We start from the raw sequence: 13,243 nt of genomic DNA on the forward strand, positions 1-13,243 counted from the left end.
ATCCCAATTTGGCTAATAAAAGTACTTGCATTACCACCTGCCCCTAGTGTTAAATCAGGGCTGGAGACTTTTTTATAGTTGTCCAGTTGGAGGCTTCTTATGTTGCCCAGAGGCAGAAGCAGAATTATTGATAAAATCAGAGTCAGAAAAGGCTTCTTAGAACCTGATCCAAGCCCCTGCAAGAACTGCATTCCTAGTTATAGCAAACATCCATTTCCAGTTACTGTACATAGGAATTTCAAACCATGAACAAACTAATGCAGATTCTTGGAGTTGCAGTCAAATCAGCTGGGGATAAAGACTCGTGGAAACATTATAGACTTTAGTTGTTTATGAAATGCTCCTCTATGGGGATGAATGTGGTCTACCAGGAAAGACCTATCTCCTAGTCCAACCCCCCCCCAACAATACTTCTCATGAGGAGGGATTCTCAACAGGCCCTCCTTAGATGACTGGAATGGTTGGGCAGATTTAGCTCTGGCATGGCAATGCCTGGAATAACCCTGTCCTGTGTCACAAAGAGTTTTGAAGGTAATAACAACCTTCAACAATAACCATTGTTGGGTTGCTGACAGAAGAAAGATCCAGTCTTGCATACCTACCAATCTGATCCCTTTTTGTGGAGAGAAATGTTCTGGGACTTTTCAAACCCAAATGTTTGTTCCGCCCTCCAGAACTGTTTCCTAGCACCTGGCATTTATCTTCTCAACTGGTGATTGAACTCCTGACATTCTGCTCACCACACATTGCTCCCCTGTCCTTCTTCCCCATCTCTACATACTTCCCCTTATTTCTTGGTCTGCCAGCCAGGTCAGCCCAGATCAATAAACACATAATTACATTTTTTAAAAACCATAAAAAGAACTCTAAAAATACAAGAATACTACAATAATGAACCAAGCCAAAATTAGCAGCAATAAAAAAGAAGCCATCAATGCTTCAAAAGACCCACAAAAGAGTGAGACCAATAACAAGGATTAATAATCCAGTAAACACTAAAATGGTTTTAAAAAGACCCTAATAAAACAGCAAATAGCAATTGAACCATTAATGACCTTGATAAGTGAAACTGTCTTGATAGTGCCTAAGGTTACCATCCTGCTTCTAAACTCAATGAAATTGGCTTCTCAGTGCAGTTATGTAGAAGTGCTTTATATATGAAGCTATTGTTGGTGCTCCCCCAAAGTCTAGAGAGGGTCATCTGTAATATCTTAATTCATCCATTATTTATTTGTACAAATTACATACCCCCTATTCTAGGTTTATGCATCATTCTCGGTGCACAAAAACCTTAACACCAAATCATATGGTGCAATAACATTCTTCCCAATGAGAGTAAAAACAAAACCAGGTGAGTCAAAAATGGCAGGAACAGCTTGATAACTGACTTCTGAACCAAAGCCAAATAAGAGGCATACTTGAGTAACACGGAGAAAAGAAAAAGCCTACGTAGAAGGTGGTTCTAAAAGTCCCCGGTGTTTCAAGTACATCCAGATTTCTTTGTCAGAGGAAAAATGGAATGAATGAAAAATGGTAAATCAATAGCAGGATTGCACTCTTATTCCCAGAAATGACCCAACATCTTTTGGTGACTGAATAAAAAAAAACTAAACTACATTCTCTTTGGCTAACAATACTCCCACTGAAATAGGTGTTTGTAATACTCAGTTCACCTCCATTGGACAACCTTTTATGCCCTTTAGATTTTTGGAATTGGAACCCTTAGAAATATCATCCAGTAAGCCTATAGAAGAATTTAGGATTCGTAATCCCACCGTATTTGAAAAAGACCAGGTTGGAAGATAAGTCAATATTATTATTTCCCATTTTGCAGTTGGAGAAAATACATTTAAGAGCGAATGGCTTGTCTGCAAGACGGCTTGTGCGCAAGGCAAGATACAAACCAAGGATTTCACAATTTGCATTACAGCAATTAAATGTAATTCAGTATAATGTAATAATGTAATACTAGATGAATGAGTGGATAATTTGATGCCTGTTCATTGCACATCCCCTCCCATATTCCAGCTAAGACAGATGGTGGTGTATAAGCATTCTTTTTGTCAACTCGCATTGAGAAATCATTGGAGCTTTGAAAGTGTTCCTGTTTAGTTGTCAGGTAAATCCAAGATGTGAGTTTCAGTTTTCTTCTGTTTTGTTTTTGTCTCTGACCGGTACGGTGGTCTGTGACACCTGCCCAAAACCATAATATGGGCAAAGTGAATAAGAGCTATAGAAGATATCCATCCCAAAAAGAAACGGTAGAAATAGGATGATATAGAATTATCTTTATTCATTACCGTTCTCAATTCTCCAGTTGCTCCAAAGCCATTTGGAACTTTGGGGGTTCTACAGTATTCAGAGTTTAGAATATTCCACAGAAAAAGGGAACCACCACGTAATGAAATGTCTCACTACATTTGTGAAATGTTGTTGTTATGTCTTCTTGTAAAATCTGGCTTTTCATCAATTGAGAGCCATGTGATCCTTATTTATCCGGTTAAAAATAGATCATGAATTTCAGAATCATGTGTTCTTTACATACAAAATCTTTTCTGCAGATTCCATCTGGTAGTGTAAATCACAATCAGCTGTTTAAAGGAGAGAATGGAAGGGAGGAGATTTTTTTTAAATGATCCATTGACTTCAGAAGGATTTTTAGCAGATATTGTTGAAGGCAGAGTTAAGCCTAGTGCAACCCTGAAGATGCCAGTATGGACAAGCCACAGCACCCAGTGGCTGGAATCAGAATGGTGATTACCACCCAAGTTGAATAGTGTCATTGGAAGGGGCTTCTTTCAATTTTCCAGAAGGCACTTAGAGTTTGGTGAAAGTTTAGTACAATGTGCAAAAAGGGAAACCTTAAAAGAAGCTGCTCTACATCTTAACAAATGTGCACTTTGCTGTTAACCGGAAGAACAATTGCCATGACGCCACCATCTTAATGAAAGGAGAGGTTGATATGAACCATGAATCTGAACCAAAGAATCTGGAACCTGATGAAAATGAAAGTTGGGAATTGGTAAAATAGGATGAGTTTCCACCAGCTGATAAACTCTCCTAATCTCTATGCTGCTTAAGAGAACAAATTATTGTTACTGTGAAACATTGATTCATTGATACTGATAAGCCACCATGTCCATCACTCAGACTACTTGCCTAAAGAGTCAGGATTGAATTTTTCAAAATGCCCCTCCTGGAATAACCTCTTAGAGATATTTTTAAAAAGGTCCAAAGGGATGCAAAGAAATGCATTCATATGTTTCTATCATGAATGCTAACTAAGCTAATTAAAAGGGTCACAATTAGGTTCCTTGATTATTAGATAGTTAATGCTCCTTTAAATAATTACATTAATTACCTGAGATATAGATCAGCTACTTCACAAAAAAGCTTAACATAATTAATTTTAATATTGATGGTTGATTAAGTGACCCAATAAAAAGAAAAGTGAAAGTAAGCTATCTTGTTTTGGAATATACATTATGAGCATATTAAAACCTTTGCTCGTGCATTCACAGTTAGTTTATTCATTCATTAGATGTATATCCTTCCTTTCATTCAGGAGTTCAAAGCAGTGTATATAGTGCTCCCAAAGTCACTCAGTAAGAGCTTCTGTGGTTGACAGTGGACTAGAATCTGGGTCTCCCCATGCCTAGTACCTTCAAGACTACACCATACTGGCTTTTGGGCTGAGAGGGTGGGAGTGACCAAGGTTCCCCAGGGAGCTTCCATGGATGAAAGTAGACTAGAATCTGGGTCTTCCTGCTCGTAAATCCAGCACCATCACAACATTACACAACATATAAGTTCAATGACATACCATCCACATAGTGATTCCAAGTCATGTTGCTTGAAAATACATCAGACTCCTTATGCTGAATTTTTCCAATCCAGTGCCCTCTTGGGTCTGCTATTCCCATGGGGGGTGGGATGAATGTTTACAGAACATTATCCCACCCCCCAAAAAACAATTGTACAATTCTAGAAGGAGGAGAGGATGCAGGCTAAAAGATGTGAACAAATCTGGTTGAAAATCAGTCTGGACTGTAGAAGGCCTTGGAGATTCACTGGGACACAGCCCTTTAGAAATTTTAAACAACAACAAGAAAAAAAAAACACCAGGGATGCAGGGGGCCAGGCCAACATGGAGCAATTATTATTTAATAGCTCACCAGCTGCTATACCTAGGAGGCAGTGCAATTTTGTGTCTCTCTAACTGCTAAATGAATTCCCCTGAGGAAAGTGGGGGAAAGTGTCACAGATTCTCTATTAAAGAATAATTGCAGCCTATTGGCCGTGCCACTTGCATCTCTTCCATGCTACTCTACCGAGTACGCAGATTACAGTGAGGAACAAAATGGGCTTGCGATGGAAAAAATAATAATGCATGCAGCATAGGCCAACACTCCCATTTTATAGCTAAAGAACATCGTTTCCTCTCTTTGCATATTTTGGCTTAGAGCAAGACGCCTTGTGACTTGACCCCTAATAGTATAGAACTGTTGGTCCTCAGTTTCCATCACATCCAAGCAGCATCACCATGCCAGCTGGGAGTGATCAGGGAGGCAATTCAACAAATCTAGTAGGTAGTAAAATAGAGAAGACTCCTATAAATTGCTGGGGATCAAATCCAAAGGGAGTTGTGTAAAAGGAATCAACGGTTATGAGTTACTTTTCATGAGGGAGGAGTGGGGAGTGGGGAGTGGGCAGTGGGGGGGGAGGGAGGGAGGGAGGGAAGGAAGGAAGGAAGGAAGGAAGGAAGGAAGGAAGGAAGGAAGGAAGGAAGGAAGGAAGGAAGGAAGGAAGGAAGGTTATTTCCAATGGAGAGCCCTTATCTGTCTTGGCTCCTAGAATATTAACTCACCAAAGCAGAGAACATCCAGCCAGAACTCCCACAAGTGTGGCTCTGAGCAGCTTCTGTCTCTTGTCTTCCCTGGAAAGAAAAAGAGCAAAGGAAGCCCAGCGCCCTCAGGACCAGCATATAAAGGTTTTCTCAGCTATCACTGTCAGTGATGGAAGTGGAATTCAGGGAAGGGGCCCTACTCAGGGTTTTGTGAACCAGTTGAGCCAACTTGTCCAACCAGATTCCAGGTCTCAATAATAGATGTTGTTTATGCAACAGGTATGGAGGACCCTAGCATGACCTACCTTATATACTATCTCCACTGCTGCCTCAGCTGGCAAGAGTTCGTTACAGCAACAGTATAGTTGAGGAGCCCATGCTGCTATGGACACCAGGAACTGGGAGCCAACTATCAGGCCAAAAAAAATGGCAGAAAACACACACACACACACACACACACACAGAGATGTAGTGCTTCACTCAAAACAAAGACCAAATTGCTACAGATGCTATAGGGACTTGCTGAATAGCCAGACAAGTCACAATTAGTCAAAACATCACTGTTTGTCTGCACAACTCCAGAAGAGGAAAAAGAGACTAACAACATCTTGAAGACTGTACACCCAACCAGTGATAAAATGAAACAGATTAATCTCAGTTACTGTCAGCCCTCTGAGGCAGGCCAGACTAGGAAACCAAAGTCACACATGCTATAGTACTTTTACTATAAGGCTATAGTAACAAAATCTTGCAAGTCTGAAAGTGCTTCCCCCCTCCCTCTCTCCCTTTATCTTCATGAGAACTAGGGAGGGTCTTACCTGAGATACTTTCTCAGATTACAAATCTGGCCTGGAGTCAGATTTCTTTTATCTGACTGTTGTCTTGGTTTTGTGGCTCTTCCTCCTATTCCTCAAGGTTAAGGAAATCCTTGCAGTCTTATTTCACCACAGAAGTGTAGCTATACCAAGTATAGTCTCCAGAGACATATGTCTATTGGGAAGTAGTTTTCAAGCTTCCAACCCACAAGCATCTTCTCCCAAGATATTCCACAATATTCCACAGATTCATCATTCTCCTATCGTTTCCCCCTCTGAATGTAATCAGAGTATTCAGTGTTTATTGTTTTCTGAGGCAATCAAATCTTGGTACAGACATTTTGTCTTATATCTTTAAGAACATCAAAAGAGCCTTGCTAAATCAGGTCCTAGACTGAATGCATCTGGGAGCTCTTTACATTCATAAACCCAGAACTAGTGAAAGAATCCATATCAGCAGTACTACACAACACACCCAACTTAACCAAATACACCCAGATCAAAATACCCAGAATCATGGACTTCTTCAACCTCTGCCTCACCACCTATTTTCAGTCTGATGGACAAATATACCAACAAATCAGAGGCACACCCATGGGATCACCACTGTCAGGACTCATAACAGAGATTGTAATGCAATGCCTAGAAGCTATAGCACTTCCCCACATACAACCTAAAGTATGGATCCGGTATGTAGATGACACATTTGCTATAATAAAAAAGAAACAACTAGAGAAGACACATGAAACCATTAACAACATCTTCAAAGGAATAAAATTCACCAGAGAGGAAGAAAACAGCAACATGTTACCCTCCCTGGATATCCTCATCAGCAGAGGAAACAACCGGAAATTAGAAACCCAAGTTTATCAGAAGACAACCCACACCAATCAAGTACTCAATTACCAAAGTACTCCATTACCAAAGTAACAACCCAACCTCCCACAAGAGGAGCTGTGTAAGAACATTATTCAAGCAAGCACAAACGCATTGCAGCAACCCAGAAGAGCAGAAAAAGGAAAAAGACCACCTATACAACATCTTTCAACAAAATGGATATCCACGTAATTTTATCAAAAAGTGCCTGACCTCTCAACCTACTACAACACAAGCTATGAAAAGGATCACACTGCCATACATCAGAAACGTCTCAGAAACCACCAACAGACTCTGTAGCACACAAACCAACAAAATCACTCCAAAATATCTTAAGTAAACCAAAAGACCCAGTAGCACAAGAACTAAAAACAGGAGTCATCTACAACATACAGTGTAAGGACTGTAACAAACACTACGTAGGACAGACAGGCAGAAGACTAGCAGAGCGCATCTTAAGCACCAACTGGCAGTCAGAACACTTGATGAAAATTCCTTAATCTCACAACACATGGACAGACTTAACCATAGTTTTAACTGGGAAACTGTCAGCATTTTAGACCAAGCTAAATCCAAAAATACAAGAGAATTCTTGGAAGCCTGGTATTCAGACAAGGCAGCAATTAACAGACACATAGAGATAAACAGCATCTACGTACTATTCAAAAGAGACAAAAGACCAGAAGATCACCTCACCAGCAATCAATCACCAGCAATCATCACCCAGAAAAGCAAAGGTTACCACCAGGCACACAATCAAGCAGTAAACATAGGCTAATCAAGGAACGACCAGAGGAGCAAAACAGAACCCCCACTCCCACCAGCACTGGCAAGGCAGGCCACAGTATATACAGTGGAACCTCGGTTTACGAACTTAATTCGTTCCACGACTCTGGTCACGACTCAAATTGGTCGCAACCCGAAGCAAATTTTCCCATAAGGTTCAATGTAATTACCGTTAATCCGTTCTGGCGTGGAGGACAGGGAGGCGGCTATTGCTTGGAGGGAGAGTCCCCCTCCCTACAACCACGTGTCAGGAGCGGAAAATGGCCACGGACCACGTGTTGGGTGGAAAAATGGCCACGGACCACGTGTCAGGGGCAGAAAAATGGCCGCGGACCACGTGTCAGGGGCGGGAAAATGGCCACGGACCACGTGTCAGGGGCAGAAAATGGCCGCGGACCGTGTCACGGGAGGGAAAATTGCCACGTATCCTGTTCATACCCCAAGGCGGAGTTCGCAAACCGAAGCAAAATTTTGCGGCCGGAGCTGGTCGTAACCCGAAAAGTTCGTTAACAGAAGCGTTCGTAACCCGAGGTTCCACTGTAAATGGAGAGCAAACCCCATCCCATTTTAGCACTGAAGATGTTACCTAGCTGGGTAATGAAACGTTTGCAAGAAAAGAGCCAAGCTCAGAGAACCCCAAGGACTCCACGGGAGCTCATTTCCATTGTTGATTCCCAGCAACGCAAGATTTGAGGCATTCTGCCAAGGATACAAATGGGATCTGTGGACACCTTCTTTGGCACTCACCATGCTTCCTGCATCACCTGAACTTTAAAAAAAAAAAAAAAAGATTTGTTGACTTCCTTTGAAATACCAAAAATAAAATGGAATCTAATGTGTCCCCCTGGCTTAGGAAAAGAGTCATGTAGAGAGCATTATTCTGGATATGAAGGATGGGTTTCAAGATGTGTAATTTATTCATTTTTGAAAAGGCTTTTTTTTTTCAATAATCAAAAAGTGATGCAGTATGTTTATCTTTGGCACAGATTTCATGACATTTGACAGAAATAGAGGGTATTTTTCCTAATTAGAAATGTTAATATATTGTTTGATACTTGGTATACAGGTGATGTACCTGGATGGTTTATATATTTTCCCTTTTCTGTTGTTGTTAGTGTTTTTATTATGTTCCTTTGTTTTTGTAATTTTTATAGTTAGTTTTTGGTTTGTATTGTGTATTTTTTTTAACTTGTAATAAAACAGTAAAATCTGAAAAAGCGTAGAAAGCATCTAGAGCGAGGAGACTAGAAAAGATAGTAGCAAGTTCCACCACCAGCCTTATCTTTCAGTAAACGGTTGTTTTATGACCATGGCCATATAAAAGAGGCCTTCCTGAAGAATGTCTTCCTCTGTAAATTAAGACATTTAACTATTCTGGTTAGAGTCCAATGCATCCAAGGCTCGCTGGAAAGAAGTTTAAATGCAAAATGCACACAAATATAGAGAGAAATTAGTAACCCATTTTACCCCTGAAGAAGCGCTGAACGAGATGGTAATCTGATTCAGCAACCGCTCTTCTGGCTGTTTTCAATTAGTCTTGACTGAAAATTTATTTGCCTTTTTTCATAAATGTGTAGCCAATGGATTTCTAAATTGAGGTAAATCAAGTCACCCCAGCATCCTCGCCCATCACCATGTGAATAAGCGTGGATAAGCATCAATTTTGCTTCATAAGATGCTCATAGCTGCATAGCCTCTGGAGGACATAATGTTGGAATTCTTGAGAAGACATACCACCTTTACTGACATACCACCTTTACTAATTTTTTGTTGGATGATTTTATTAATGGCAGCTTCAACTGTTTGGCAGTCTTTAAGAGGGCTACCAGATCTGAGCTGCCAGAATCAGGATGATTCTAGATGGCAGCAAAGTGTTTTTGTATCACTTTACCAGTGTCTACTGATGGTCTGAATTTTTATAGCCCAGATCTGGCAGCCTTAGTTTTTTAGAAGTTTGATGTAGCCTTGAGCAAGTCAATTTTATTAGTTATGACTCTGGCCATTTCCACCTCATCTGCATTATATCATATTGAATGGTTGATCAGTATTATTATAACCATTTTCAGAGGATGAATGAATTGAATGTGACCTGCCCAAGAACTTCTATAAAGAATTCTTTATTCAGTATATAGACTTTGTCTTTGATAACCAACATTTCTTATGTGGGGATGTGGCTTTACTTTGAAATAAGTCCCACAAAGTTCAGTAGGACATTCCTGGTTAAAAATGAGCAACCATTTATGTAAGAAGAAGCTTATTTAAATCCACTAAGACTTATTTTTGAGATGGTATATACAGGATTGCCCTTGACAGCCTGTTATGTGTGAGATTCCATCAAATATATTAGGGTTACTGGATGAGGACAGCAGTCCTCTGGATGATCACCAGATGGCCACAAAGTGTTAGACCTTTGCTTCTATCTAGTAATCCTCTGGATTTTTGCAGTTCCAGTTCTAATAGTCCCAAGTGTAGAAAAGTCCATGTATTTTAAATAGCCATATCTTTTTCTCTCTCTCTCTCTCTTTGGTGTATTCAGGTGTTCTTGAAACATAGAAATGTAACTTATGGCTGCTTTTGGTTAAATAAAATCTTATGGACACCAAAAGTGGACTTTCACTCCCCGGATTAAATACACTTTGGGGATCCTGTTATCAGCTAAATTATGTGGAATTAGATCTTGAGTTTTCTGCTGGGCTGTAGCCAGAAACGAGAAACCCTGCTTTATATTTCAGTCTCTAGCGCTGAATATAATCAACAGTTTTACATGGCTTCTTTTCTTTTCCTTGGAACAGATAAAAGAAATGGTGATCATTATAGAACAAATTGCATTTCTGCAGCCCTGATTCCAGCACTGTAGCAAAAGAACTTGGAGTTTTTACTTTGTTTTAAAGGATAAAGTAATTTACAGTTCTTGTAAATCAGTAGGCATTTTTGTCTATAGGTATGCGAGACATAAGAAAGTGTAGGACAAAAAGAACTGCAAGTTGCAGATCAGAGAGTTTCTTCTCTCCTGTTTCCTACGAAGATCAAGCACCAGTCTGCAAAATGTAGACATTGTCTGCAAAATCCAGATTTCAGCTTTTCAGAGTTTGGTTAAGCTTAAAAGCCAATGCAGGTGCGCTTCCTTTCTGTGGCATATTTTGAAAAAGTGTCTGTGAAGAGCCCATTTGTTTTCCTTGTTACATAGAACAGAACACAGGATCAGGCACACCAGCCTGGTAGCACCTTATTTATTTCTTCGTGCAAATAGTTGAGAGCTTGGAAACCTTGCGGGGCACAAAAATAGCAAGGATGGACATTTCTGTAGCTTGGTCTCCAAAAGATCTAAAGTCGTGGCTAAGCAATTGCTCAATAAATGTGAAATCTCCCGTTAGAATCTACCATGAATTTGCCCCATAGTCTTAGACAAATCTTTATCTGCTTAATCTTTGTCACCCCCTCTTCCCACCTGTGCTATGGAAGTTAATAATACCAACTTAACAACTTTGCAGGGTTGTTGTAAGAGGTATAAATGACAGGTATGTGGACCAGCTTCTGAATCTCCTAATACATACGCATAAGTGTTGTATGTAAATTGTCCTAACAGATTTCCCAGATGAACTCTGTATTTTTGCTTGTCTCAACTTTTTCAACACTCCTTTTCCAAACATGTACTCTTTTGGTTCGCCACTTGCCCAAATATATGTACGTATTTTTGTATTCTGTATTTGTACCACATAATGTTTCAAGATAGGCACTATCAACTTTTTAAGGCTGGATTTTTCGGAAAAATAATTTGGAGAATCAGGTTGTCACCATTACACTTATTTGCTAGCCAGGTGACCTGTCCAGATATCAGTGACTATAGTCCCTGATTGGTGGATTCTTCTGCTTCTCCCCACCCACCCACCCACCATTCCCAAGAAAGAATGCACCAATTGTTTCCTTTCAGTGGGTCAGTCTTTGAGACACATGATTTCTATTGAAAGAGATTTTGAATGAGCTTTCCTCTATTGACTTCTCATCATACTTGACACCTTCCCATCCAGCAATAAACTGGTGGGGGAAAAAAAGGCATGGTAATTTTACCTTTCTTCCTGTCACTTGGGCTATAACTGGAAACTGGTTGAATTATTGTTAATTTCAGCTAGTAAAGAAGGTCCACCATTTCACCCATCTCCCAGTGAAATAAAGCAAGAAGGAAGAAAGAGGTCCACCTGTCAACCATGGGATGGTCTTTTCAGAAAGGGGCAGGCAGCCCAACAGGCCAGGAAAAAAGGATCATGGAGATCAGTGACCAGAGAGGAAGGGTTCATTCTTGCCATAGCACACAGCAGCCAACTGGAGCAGAGGCTTTGGCCTATAGTGAAGTGCAGCACGTGGACTGCATTGCACCATTTGTGCTGGCAGAAATTAGAAAAGACTGCTTTTGAGGTGAAACAGACAAAGAGAGGGGAGCAAGGTGAGGACCACCTTATATATTCATGTCCTTGAGAAGCAATTAGTAGACTATCACAGATCAATATTTCTAGCCTCCCCTTGAATTGAGTCCTTTCCCCAAAGCATTCCAATTGTAGGGGCACTTTAGGGGTACTTTAGGGGCAGAATGTAAAGCAATATTGTTTCTACCCATCCCATCTGGTCAGGCAGGAGGGGCATGCTCTGAGTCTCCTCTGCCAAGGAGTGTCAGCTGGCTGGGCCCAGGAGGAGAGCCTTTTCTGTCATGGCACCCGCCCTCTGGAATGTCATCCTCTGAAGATCAGATTGGCCCCATCCTGATGGCCTTTCACAAGGCCCTGATGACTTGGCTTTGTGCTCGAACTGGGACCCCAGGTGTGTGATGGAGCCAGTCTCTTGGTTAGGTTGAATGTTGATTGTTGTTTTGAATTATTTCCCCGGCTGCTGAGGATGTTATGCTTTTGTATACGTTTTTATCATTTTTAGTGTTATTAGCCACCTAGAATCATATATTTGAGATGGGCAGCCACATAAATCTATTAAACTAAAAAATAAATACATTGCAGGACTGTTCTAGAACTCATAGCTGTTTGCTAATTTTCTCTCCTAAGAGCAGGAATGCTGCCTGTTTCAACAGTGCTAGATGCTTGAACTTTCTACCTCTGCTGTTTTATGTAATTGTACCCTACTCTGCAATGGCACATCCTAAACGTCTGTTGCTTACTTTTGCATAATAAGTAGAATGAAGTTATGAGAGCAACTCAGTTAAAGAATTCAGAGAAGGTTTCAGCTTGCAATATGTGTTTTTTTTTTTCCTCCCTAACTCAGCTTACGGCTTTGCTAGTGGTCACACAAGCAAAGCTCCGCCCACTTCCTGTTCTGTTGATTTAGGTTCATGCCTCACATGTTGTGTTGTGTTGACCCAAGACCACAAGTCTATTTTTAAAAGTTATGAGCAGAAAAGGAAATGAGCGTATAGCGGATACCAAATTAGATCCAAACTCTGACTCCAGCTTTGGATTTTTATTTTTTCGGTGGTGTGGCATAGCTGGGCAGCAAGATCTGCCATCTTAAAGCTTGATTGAGATATAGGTACTATTTACATTAGCCCAAGGCTGTCAGGCTCTCGGTCTTCTATATTGTCCTCTTGGGTGGTTCTATACAAACCTTTGGAGAGGCTTGTATAGAAACTCCTGCAAGTGCATTATTTTTCACTTTTCACTCGAAAAGATCTGACTTCTCTTTTCCTGGTTTGTTTACATGGAATACACCATTACTTTGTCTGCAGTTCCTTCTCTGCAGCATGCAAACCAAAACAAAGCAGCTGACACTTGAGATTCATTTCCAAGGAACTGATCTTTCCCAGACAAGTTCTCACATTTTTATTTATTTATATGCCGCCTGTTCAATCGATGGCCAAAGCATTCATCTGCCAGCCACAACAACATGTATGCTTGTAGGCAATTTCACCTAGTATACACAT

This window comes from Python bivittatus, unplaced genomic scaffold (assembly GCF_059951505.1).
Source record: "Python bivittatus isolate LINGU-HERP-01145 unplaced genomic scaffold, Pbiv_v1 ctg000530_np1212, whole genome shotgun sequence".
NCBI lineage: Eukaryota > Metazoa > Chordata > Lepidosauria > Squamata > Pythonidae > Python > Python bivittatus.